Here is a 9,542-nt window from a genome sequence, read left to right as displayed (position 1 = left end):
ATTTGTTCAATTTGAAAAACCTCATTTACGGATTCGAAAACGGACTTAAAACGACTAAAATACATCAAAAGCGAACTTCCGGACGCGAAACGAACCAATAGACGAGCTGGGCCAGCCCCCCTGGGCACGCCACGCCGCGCGACTAGAGGGCTAGGAGGAGGCCGCGTGGAGTCTAGGACCCCCTGTACACCATTTCGTTTTTGTTTGTTGTTTTGTGCTTTGCTTGTTTGTTTAAACAACTTATTTTCATATAAAACATAAAAGATAACATTGTAAATAAGCTTTTACCCTTACCCTATATATACACACTCATATCTTCATTTTACACTTGCTCTTGCTCCAAATTCTCTCTCAAAACTCCATAGATTTAAGGTTGTTTGTTTATGTGTTCTTGAAGTTTTGACTTCCAAATGTCAAACTAAGTTTAATCTTTCTTTCTAATTTGTTCATCTAACTTTACTAACACTTGTTTATGGTTGTACAACATATATATAATAATATCCCTTGTTACCTTTGGTAGTTAATTCTCCGACTCCGGTTGGTTAAGTTTCGGACCTTGTAAGGCAATGCATCATGGAGAACTTCGTGTTCTTGATATATATATATATATATATATATATACTTATATAACTTGTTTATACATACTAACCATGTTTAACTTATGCTCTTTTTAGTTTGTTTGTCATATTTATGAAGTTCCATGGTGGGGGTTTGTAAAGACTAACCTCAGTTTAACCGTAAATAGTCCAAACTGTGAACCGAACTTGTTACTAGTTTTGTTAAATAATTGTTTTAAACATGCTTTATGATTTAAGTTTCTCAAATTCATTTATACAAGTTTTTGGTTATTTGGGCAAGTGGAGACCATCAAGGAACGTATTGTGAGATGGAAACCGAACCGATCCTATTTTTACTCGCTTAAGACACACAAGTGTGTTTTTAGCTATCAAGACTTGTATATATCTTTAAAAACAGTTTAAAAACTGATTTTAATTAATTTCTTAAGTACTTGGAAATGTTGGATCCAACTTGATCTCATAACAAAGTTTGGACCGACAAAACCGAACACTCGCTTAACGTACGTTGTTAGTTCTAAAACAATAGATCTACATACTTGGTTAAGTCTTATAAAGTTTTTGTGAGTTATCTCATAACAATTAATATTTTGGAAAGTTGACTTTGGGTTTGACCATTCGTCAAGACCCGAACCAACAACCCGAACACTCGTTAAAGACCCGTTTTAGTATCTTTAGCCCAATGGAACTTGCATTTTAGCATTTTTCCCACCTTATTACTTAACATTGGTTAAGTAAATATTAAGGTTAGATACTTTAACCCGGTTTCGAGCAAACTTATATTTTTAAAGGGTTATTATTCTAAATTCTTAAATAGTTACATTTTAAACCTTGAACTTTAATTGTTTACTTTTTGCAACAATTATTTTATTTAAAGACTTTTCTTCAATTTATTGCCTACTGCCTCTCTTGCCTAAAGAGGTCAGTTCACCACGTGTCTGTCTTTCAGTTCTTTGACTCCAAAGGGAAAAAGGAATCGCTATGAGTAGGATTGTTCGTGTGTCCATTGGGCAAAACCCATCGAAACGCAACTTTTAGAAGTCGTTTTGGATACACCTACGTATCCATGAATGTATAGATTTTTTTTTAATATTTGTGGTACAATGGTTTATACATTGTTTTTTTTTAATATTAGTGGTACACTGGTTAATTTATTCAATCAAAATAAACATATCTTTGGCAATGTTTAATCTCATATATTCACCTATTATTTAGTTATTTTATAAAGTAATTTCTCCCGGAATTCTTCTTGTTATTATAATATTTAAGGTTTTCAAAACTTGAGTCATTTCAACTTATGCTGGTGATACGCAGTCCACACACCAGGTGTTACAACTTACATGTGCTTATCATTGTTTAACATCGCATGCTTTTATTTTGGTCATTGCTTAAAAGCACCTTGATTTGTGTAACACAAATTTTTAGAGCACATGTCTAACAGTTTTAAGATAATACGGTAAACTTAAAAGGTTGATGCGAATTAAAAAATATATTAATGTTTTTAAGAGTAGAAACCTAATATTAGAAACTAGCCAAGTACAATATAGAAAAAAAATAGTAAAATGTAACTAATATTTTTTTACTAAAGGAAAAAGGTAATTGGTCTCAAAACTACACATAAACGTATGATATGGTGTGTGACTTCATTTTTGTATATTTTAAGTTAAATGATCCACGGTTTAAGTGTATTTATTTGAGTGTTTTATAGGAACAACACACACACAAATGAATAGATTTCTTTTTATCATTATTACTTTGAAATCAAAATAATAAAATCAAGAACACACCCTTTTCATTATTATGTGGTATTGTTGTTATTTAATCTTTTTGTTTCTTGATAGATGTAAGTGCTGTAATAAAGCTATACAAACAATAAATCATAACACGCCCTTGACTTTGTAAATAATAATGATAATTTGGACAAAATTGGCAACAGTTGGGAAAAATCGAGTGTCTAATTGTGAAAAAAAATATTTTTAAACGAAATTCGTAAATGTGACCAAACCTCATGGACGATTTTGGCATTTTACTCATATAATAAAGAAAGAGTGAAAAGACATGGCTACCCCAGATTTAACGATTAATTTAATGAGGTTAGTGATTTGGATGTAATTGACAAGAATTGGAAAACGTGGATGATCCATATATAAAAAATAAATTTTTTAGACTTAATTCGCATTATTTTCTAAACCAAAAGGACAAAAATAGCACTTTACTCTAATAATAATAATAATAATAATAAAAAGGATAATAAAGAAGAGTAGAGTTTTGAAATAAATCTGGTTTTGAGGGGCACATAGGTAATTTCAGTTGAAATTAAAATTTTTGGCGCTTAAAAGCGGTTACTCAGAGTCAGTCACGCAATCTAACACCCACTCAATCACTCACTCACTCACTCTCACAGCAAGATGGGGCTTTACGCACTTATATTGAAGGTTATGGAAAAGCATCCGGAAGTTTTCCCACCGGAATATTTCACACCGGAGGCGCATGAACAGCGAAAGGCGGACAGACTCAAGCGTGTTAACATAATGAGGGCGATACGGGAGGCAGGAAAGCATGAGCTGGCTGAGGAGCTGCAGAGTTCCTTGCAGACTCAATTGAAAGCTAGTGGTGTGAATCGTCAAGCTATATTAATTGATGTTGAATTTCTCTTTATTTTGCCTAAACTAATTCATGCTTAATTTATTATTTAACGTAGGTCCAGATGTTGCGTCTCTAATATCAGGTAATTAATTAAAATTCATATGCACTTGAAGCTCCTGAATTAGGTAGCTAGGTTTAATTTACTTAGATGTTGAATATAGATCTATTAAGTGATGATGATGATGACGTCAATCCTGTGATGATTACCGGTCCGGTGAATGAAATTGAAGGTCAGACTTCAGGTAATTATTGATAGATTGAATCTCTGGATGTTGATGTTTAATTTAATTATTATTAGGTGAAACTGAAGGTATGAATACGATGGAAGAAGCAGATGCGGATGAAGGTGTGAAGGTGGTGTTGGGTTTCTATGGAAATTTTAAACTTAGTTAACCATTTAACTAGTCATTAATTAAGGCGGAAGCGTGATAATCACAAACTTAAACATATGTATCCATATATATATATATATATATATATATATATATATATTACAAGTTTTTATGATATGTTAATCTATGAATAACCCTTTATTCTTGTTTTAAGATTACCATTAATCTTAAGATTAGAAACCCGAGACAAAAGATCAAATAATACGGGAAAAAACTAAACTATCAAAGATTGTAAAACTTACATTATTAAACCTTTAAGAGATGTAGTTGATGGTTGAAGAAGATGATGATGTTGATGCTAGACTTTCAAAGGGAAGATCCTCAAACGGAAGATACCCCGAGCCTCCAACACACACCGAGCTATGTTAGGGAGCTTGAACACGAGAAAAAACGAGACCCGAACCTCTTCTTTTCTTGTCTTCGGCCGAACCAAAAGCAAGAGAGAAAAGGTATTGTATATCTCTCTTCTTACTTGAAAGTATGTTGATGCTATTTAAAATGAGATCATATCTCAATCAAATCCTTGGTTAGGTCTTGGTCAAGTAAGTCTTACTCAACCTACATCAACTCTTTACCAACTTTGACCAAGTGTATGGAGTGTATGTGACTCATGTTTTAAATGATATATATATTTTATACCTTATAAAATATATAAACACCCCTTCTTTTATAAACCATTTTATAAAAGAACACATGTTTAAATAATCATTCCAATAATAATTTGAATAAATAAATTAACCAATTAATTTATTTAACATTTTCAAGTAATTATTCAGAAACCCGATTTCTGAATGTGTCGTGTTCTGTATTTGTTTTATAGATCATATCTCAACAAATACATAATTGGTGTGTGTCTAACTCGTTATTGGGTATGACCCGACTTGGATCAAACACGACTAGCCACATTAACCTAATTATGTGTCTCGGGCATACGGTATTCCAACAATCTCCCACTTGCACGAGACTCATAGGAAGTTAATGCTAATGGTGAATACCGCTTAACAACAGGTCACCATCCCTAGTGTGTTTGACTAAGTGCCATTCAATAACATCATCCCCTTCAAGTCCATACTTGATATGATATAGGTAAGTCTTATCACTACATCCCTTTGTTACTAGATGTCCTGTCAAATCGAAGAGACACAGAGTGATCATTCTCTCAATGATTTAACTTAACAGGCCTTAGACATCTAAACTCTCAACACATAAGAGGAACAAATCCCATCTTGACTGCATACATCCTCGTTGACATCTCGTATGATATCTGAGCTCTTTCTTTTACGTCATCGTGTTACCGAAATAACAAAGAAGAGAGTCAAGTTATCAGACTTGATGAAAAACCAGATCCAATATGCATCTCAGGTCAAAGGACACAATGATACTCGCCTTTACTCAAGGATTACTTACGATTAGTTACATTAACTCCATGCAGTGATCCTTGAGAGCGGGTCAGTCCAATATTTGTATCCCACAAATATCTATGAACTTTGGTGGCAAACCTATGCCCTATATTCATCACATGAATATCAACCAATACGGGTTCATAATAGTCTTACCTTCATACTTGTTCCCACAAGTATGATCGACTACGGACGTTTAGAACAACATAAGTCATTCATGGATTAAACATGCAAATATAGAACATAACTCATTGAATAATTAAAACATAATTAATTTTCATGAGATACCCATTACATTCGTTCTTATATAAACACTAAACACAGATTAAATCCACTCAATAGAATACCGAAGTCCTAATGCACAAACATGACCCTCATGCTTTGGCCTATCGAGGAGCTTCGTGAGTGGGTCCGCAATATTTTGATCGGTATGAACTTTATGAATACATATCTTTCCCTTTTCAACTTCATCCCTTATGTAGTTGAATCTGCGCTCAATGTGCCTCGTTTTCTGATGAGCACGAGGCTCCTTGATCTGTGCAATAGCACCCTCATTGTCACAGAATATCTCTAGGGGCTCCTGAATGGTAGAGATAATCCCTAGATCCATGATGAACTTTTTCATCCATGCAGCCTCTTGGGCTGCCATTGAAGCGGCGATGTACTCAGATTCTGTAGTGGATAACGCGACAACATCCTGCTTCGAACTCTTCCAAGAGACAGCGCCTCCATTCAAAATGAAGACATATCCCGACTGTGACCGAGAATCATCTCGGTCAGTTTGGAAACTCGCATCCACGTAACCCTTTACGACGAGTTCCTCCTTGTGACACCCGGTAAATTCCCAATCCCTTAAACTAAGTAATCAACCTAATAATTAGGTGATTGTAAATATTATGCGCGCCATATTAGAATCAGCGCGGGCATTTGTTATGTTCGCCCTGCGCGAGCGCGCCATATTAGAATCCGCGCGTGCATTTGTTATGTGCGCCCTGCGCGAGCGCGCCATGTTAGTCAGCGCGTGCATTTGTTATGTGCGCCCTGCGCGAGCGCGCCATGTTAGTCAGCGCGTGCATTTGTTATGTGCAACCTGCGCGAGCGCACCATGTTAAGAACCAGCGTGAGCATATGTTATATGCGCCATGCGCGAATGCTTTGGCTTTATATTTTCATGTACCTTAACGTTATGTTATCTAAAGGGTTGACCATCCCGCATGATGCTAAGGCGGGTGCATCCTAAATCGTTTATGCGCGTGCGGAAGGGAACTAACCTCCCCGCATGGCGGGAACATTGAGAGCTAGTTTGTCTGAAGCTCCAAGATGGAATTGACTTCAACATGACTGATCACTATGTTGAAATACCAAGACCACCTGGAGAATCTACAAATGAAACTCAATGTCCCTAACTGCGAGAAGGTTACGCACCTACCCGCAGCAAAGAAATGTCCTTCACGCAGAAAGCTATGCGCACAAAGTGATGCGCACAGAACACTTAGTCTATTCTCCAGACATAAGGAGATTACTCCCGCCCAAAAGGAAACAGTAGCGTGTTTCAGAGATTTTCCACTTTTTTTTACTGTACACTGACAAAAGTACCTGAAAAAGCACACTGTAACATGAAAAGTCAACTGTCAGCCACCCTATTCTCACCAACCCCAGACCTGCATGTCCTGTCCAAATCAAATCAAGATCTTTTATCCACTCCTCCACTTTTAAATAAACAATAAACAATAATAATTTCCATACTTTATCATCATTATACCTAGATATGAAAAGATTACAATCCCCTAAAGCAAGGGATTGTGTTCCCTTGAGTTTGCCTATAAATATGAAACCCAAATTATCACCCAAACACACTTCAAACTTCTCTCTTAAGAACTGCAAATTTCATTTCCGATCCTGTTACTAGGTAAGCCGAGATTATAACCCTGAGATCTACTTTCCAACCCTTATATTCTCCTATTTCTTGATCTTAATATATATACTTCTTGTTATTTAATCGTATTCTAGACCTTCGATTCCGAGGCCAACACCAAGAAAACCCGAATCTCGATTAATCCCTTAACAAGAACCACAGGTGAGTCTCACAGCCCCTATTTTCACTGTTTTCACTATTTTTAAACTGTTTTCGGGGCGAGGGACACGTACTTAAATAATGTTTTATCATGGTATACTTACAAGCTATGCAAGCGATTATGTGTTTAAGTTATGTTTCATGATGAGCAATGCAAACGGTTATCTAAGGTTTTCGATGTATGTGCGCTAGAACTCGAGTAAGTGATCACTTTACCATTGGAACTCTAAGGGTAGGGACTGCTGGTTTGATCAGCCCACTCGTAGGGGTCGCACCTCTTACACAGACGAGTGCCTAGTATGGTCATGGGGCAGTACTATGGGTTGAGCCCGCTCGTAGAGGTCGCTCCTCTTACGCAGACGAGCGCCTTATTTTCCGGCACAACGTCCGCGCGTAACCCGCGGGACGGTATTACAGTATTATTAGCTCGTAGTGGCAGCGCCACTTACACAGACGAGCACAGTTTTCCAGAAGTGTCCGCGCGTAACCCGCGGGACGGTATTACATTATTTTAGCTCGTAGTGGCAGCGCCACTTACACAGACGAGCACAGTTCCCAGAAATGTTCGCGCGTAACCCGCGGAACGATTTTATCAGAATATGTTGATAGGACTATGTTTTACCAAGCATGTGTTTTAATGATGCTATCAGAATTATGTTTCAGAACGATTTGTATCAAGATTATGATACAATACGATTTATCAAGTTACTAAAACTTGTGAACTCACTCAGTTTATACTGATTCAAATGTTTTTACGTGTCTTTCAGGAGATAACTAGGTAGCGCATGGAGTCACACTTAGAGCACCTCACGCTGAACATCTAAAACTAGCTTTTTGGAAGATTTTAGTTCTATCCCTTCGATGCGCGTGGTTGTTCCCGCCGCGCAAGGGGATATGGCGTGGAAATCTTCAACAGTTTTTATACTTGGATGTTTTTATGTAATTTTTAAACAATGTAATGTAATTGTATTAAACTTTTCATGCGCAATGAAAATCTTACTTTGAATGTTTGCAATGGCCCGTGCTTAAGTATCAATCCCCACTCGCGCGCGCCCGGCTGTTTCCGCCGCTCAGGGCCGGGTGTGACAGATTGGTATCAGAGCACTGGTTATAGCGAACTAGGAAAAGAAGTTTTAACCTCGACTATAACCGTTGGGGAATCGCATGAAATATTTTTCAAAGAAAATATTTTCAAAAGAAACTATACACACACTTAGGAACACGGGTCACACAGTGTCTAGTGAATAAAGATAAAGAACATTATGTGCTCAGAGTACATGCGCTAAGTTTGATATATTTTCATTCTCTTTTAAAGCGAGAATGCCTCCAACTAGAGCCAAGGGAATTACCATGACACCCGAGGAACTCGCGGAAATAATCGCGCAGGCGATTGCGACGCATGAGGCCAGCAAGGCCGAATCAAGTCAGGGTCGTCAGAACGAGACCCCAGAACCCGAATCAGGAACCTTGGACAAAGGATGCTCCTATAAGACATTCATGGCCTGTAGGCCTTGGCCATTCAAGGGTACCGAAGGGGCCATTGGGCTCTACAACTGGATTGACAAGATGGAGACAGTTCTCTCCATTAGCGGATGTAGTGAGAACCAGAAGGTCCTTTACGCGACCTGCATGTTCCAAGAGGCAGCTTCGTCTTGGTGGAAGCTTCAAACGAAAACATTGGGGCGAGAAGTTGCTCTTCACAAGACCTGGGAGGAACTGAAGGAAATGATGATGAGAAAGTTCTGCTCTCGCGCAGAAATCCAGAGTCTGCAGCAGGAATTCTGGAACCACACCATGGTAGGAACGGATATCGATGCCTACAACAACCGGTTCAACGAGCTTTGCCAGTTGGTGCCAGACATGGCAAACACGGAGGAAAAGAAGATCGAGAGGTATATTTTTGGGTTACCTCCTGTTGTTAGGGTTCCGCTCAACGCCGCAGCGCCTCCAACCTTTGATGAGGCGGTAGCGCGGGCCATCACCCTTACAAGGGATACGGTCCGTGCGGGTATGTTAACTACGCGCGGAATCGAGCAACGAACCTCTGATCCCAAGAGGAAGTGGAACTCTCACCACCGAGGGTCCGACTCCAAACAGCCACCGTTCAAGAAGCAGGAAAGCGCAAGGGTTTACGCGATCCAAGCCGCGGAACCATCAAGGAAAGGATACAGTGGCCCTTACCCATGGTGCAACAAATGCAAGTTTCACCACGAGGGTGAATGCGCGAGCGTCACGTGCGCCAAATGTAACAGGCCAGGGCACAAGACGGTGAATTGCCGTGCTAAAGAAGCTGGAGCCAATGACAACTGCTACGCATGCGGAAAGCCAGGGCACTTCAGTCGGGATTGCCCGCAAAGGGGAAACCAAGCTCGCGGGAGAGCTTTTGTGATCGGCGCGGGTGAAGCTAAAGAAGAGCCGAATGTGGTAACCGGTACGTTTTTGCTTAACGGCCATT

Source organism: Bidens hawaiensis, unplaced genomic scaffold, assembly GCF_021521415.1.
Source record: "Bidens hawaiensis isolate Kalapana, Puna unplaced genomic scaffold, B.hawaiensis_p1.1 tig00028780_1, whole genome shotgun sequence".
Lineage (NCBI taxonomy): Eukaryota > Viridiplantae > Streptophyta > Magnoliopsida > Asterales > Asteraceae > Bidens > Bidens hawaiensis.
Note: the sequence above shows the minus strand (reverse complement) of the source record.